Source organism: Oryctolagus cuniculus, chromosome 17, assembly GCF_964237555.1.
Source record: "Oryctolagus cuniculus chromosome 17, mOryCun1.1, whole genome shotgun sequence".
Lineage (NCBI taxonomy): Eukaryota > Metazoa > Chordata > Mammalia > Lagomorpha > Leporidae > Oryctolagus > Oryctolagus cuniculus.
In genome coordinates, this window is record NC_091448.1 from 25,696,318 (window position 1) to 25,699,178 (window position 2,861).

Below are 2,861 nucleotides of genomic sequence, written 5' to 3' on the forward strand. Positions count from 1 at the left end.
AGCCTCCGGGATGGCACGAGACATTTCCCCTAGCAAGTCTCCTCTCATTTATATCTCCTGGCTCTGTCTGTGTGGAGAGCCCCGCCTAACACACCTTCTGGCCAACTGAGCCACAGGGTTTCAAGCCACACACACAACTCCAAGGCCTGCCTTTTGCACATGCTGGTCCCTCTTCCCAGAACCATCTTCTTTCCACCTTCTCTGGCCCAAACCCCAGCCTGCTGCTTGCTAACTCCCTGTGGAATCTCCAGGCTCCCGTTTATCCATCGGGCCCTTCAGGAAGCCATACAAATGTCCCCTGGCCCTGAGCTAGGCCTCCCCCATTCTCCTTCTCCTGCTCCTCAGTCACCCTTCCTCCACGTCCTCACTAAACTCTTCCTCCTTGGGGATAGGGATTCTTCAAATTAATTAATCATTTTTAAAAATATTTATTTATTTATTTATTTGAAAAGCAGAGTTACAGAGGCAGAGGCAGATGGAGAGAAAGAGAGGTCTCCCATTTGCTGGTTCATTCCCCAAATGGCCACAATGGCTGGAGCTGAGCCTATCTGAAGCCAGGAGCCAGGAGCTTCTTCCAGGTCGCCCATGCAGGTACAGGGACCCAAAGCCTCTTCCACTGCTTTCCCAGGCCATAGCAGAGAGCTGGATCAGAAGTGGAGCAGCCAGGACTCGAACTGGCACCCATATCGGATGCCAGCACTGAAGGCAGAGGCTTCACCAGCTTCGCCATGGTGCCAGCTAAAAAATTAATTCATCATTTATTTTCCGTGTATTTGAAAGGCAGAGGGACACAGAGAGAGAAACACACACACACACGCACACACATACACTGATATCTTCCATCCACTGGTTCACTTCCCAAATATCCACAACAGCTGATGCTGGGCCAAAGCTAAAGCCAGGAGCCTAGAATTCAATCCAGGTCTCCATGTGTAGCAGGGACCCAAGCACTGGCGCCATCACCTGCTGCCTCCCAGGGTGGGCAGTAGCAGGGAGCAGATCAGGAGTCAAGCCAGGACTTGAACCTAGGCACTCCAACAGGATGCCAGCATCCCAAGCCACGTCTTAATCACTACCCCGGGTAGGTGGGTGGGGGTTGTCTCTCCCTTTTTCTCGGTGGTATTCCCAGTACCATGCAGCACTGAAAAAGTGAAATAAACATTCCTTGCAAGAAATTGGCTCCTAAGGGTTCAGGCACAGAAACCTCCGGCCACTTCCTCTTCCTGCACCCATCATTAGGTCGTGGGCTGGCAGCAGCCGTGAGATCCCGAAACACTCACCCAAGATTCCTTGAGCTGACCCTCTGCCGGGAGCCCAATCTTCCCTTAAAAGGCCACCTTATCAGAAAGTGCCTGGGATAGGCTTTTAGGAGCCCTATTTTTATCTGTGTTGGAAAGCTTCAAAGTTAATTTCCAAGCCAAAGACATTAAACTCAGGAACGTGGATGAGCAAGGAAACATCTCGTGAGAACTTTGAGTCACAGTTTTGTTTTCCGTGGCCAGGGCCAGGGTTCCTCCCCTCGCCTGGCTGACTCTACAAAGCCTTTGATCCCACCTTGTTAAAGCCAGATCCTGCCAGTCTTAATGGCCTCCGCAGTGGTGTCAGCGTCCCCGAGACTCTCTCAACTCAGCTGGGGCCCTCGGAGGAGAACACAGAACCATTGCCAAGCAGCTCCCAGGTTATTCAAACAGGGCTCCCGCTCTCAGCCCCAGAGTGGAGACGCATCATGGCCGGGGGAGGGCGGGGGCTCCCAGCGTGCCTGGCCAGAAGTAATTGGACGGAAGCGGCAGGAACGAGGAGAGACACCCAGCAGGGCTGGCGAGCACGTTGGGCGCCTGTGCCAGGCAAAGGATTTGCTCACTGTCAGAACTGCAGAAGAGGGAGAGGGTGAGAGTGTGACTGAGAGCGACAGCGAGCGAACGAGAGAGAGAGAGAGAGGGAGAAGGGAGGAGTGTGGAGAGAGGACCAGAGGAAGAGAGTGTAAAGTCAGGGAAACAGGAAGCCCTAGGGATGGAAGGATCAGAGGCAGTTGGTGGAGACAGGAAAGGAGGGAGAGGGACGTGTGCCCACTGCCGTCTGCTGGGGAGAGAGGGGTTTCAGAGCCGGCCAGTGGCCCCAGAGAGCGTCCGGCGCACCTGAGCCGTGCAGTCCAGAAATGAGAGCTGGGAAAGAGATCTGAGCTGATCTTGCTCCCGATTCAAGACGCCCACTGGCAGCGCTGTCAGAGGGCGCTCAGGCCACTGTGGCTCCTCCCTCCTTTCCCCTTAGCAAAGTCCTAAGCATCCCGGCCCTCCCTCCCGTCTCTCCTCCCTGGGCACGCACACACAGAGCCAGGGGCCCCGCCTGAATGCCCCTCTGCCTGGGTCGCACGCTCCAGGGCAGGGAGCGGACCTAGAAGCTGAGTGTGGGCTGAGTCAGCACTGCCTCTGGGGGAGATGGCTTCCTGGAAGGCCTGGCTTCGGGGCTTCCGGCTGGCCGTGCTCTGCTGGGGGAGCACGAGGCACCCCCAGGCTGGGGTGGTCGGGCTCTCAGGGGACCTCTTTTTTCTTTCTTTATTTTTTGTAAGATGAACTTATTTATTTAAGAGGCAGAGTTAGAGGAAAGAGAGACAGAGAGAGAGGGAGAGGGATATTCCATCCTCTGGTTCACTCTCCAAATGGCTGCAATGACTGGGGCTGGGCCAGGCCAAAGCCAGGAGCCAGGAGCCAGGAGCTTCCTTTGGATCTCCCACATGGGTGCAGGGTCCCAAGGACTTGGGCCATCCTCCACTGCTTTCCTAGGTGCACCAGCAGGGAGCTGGATTGGAAGTGGAGCAGCTAGGACTCCACTGGGCCCATATGGGATGCTGGTGTTGCAGGCCG

The 2,861-nt window shown here is 55.5% G+C and overlaps 1 long non-coding RNA gene across 1 annotated transcript; it reads right to left on the bottom strand.

Annotated features, from left to right (window-relative positions):
- Positions 1-416: 416 nt before the first annotated feature.
- Positions 417-1,728, bottom strand: LOC127484391 (uncharacterized). Its single transcript, XR_007911315.2, has 2 exons — positions 1,281-1,728; positions 417-738 (listed from the first exon to the last, which is right to left on the bottom strand). It is a non-coding gene; the product is annotated as an uncharacterized lncRNA (long non-coding RNA).
- Positions 1,729-2,861: the final 1,133 nt, after the last annotated feature.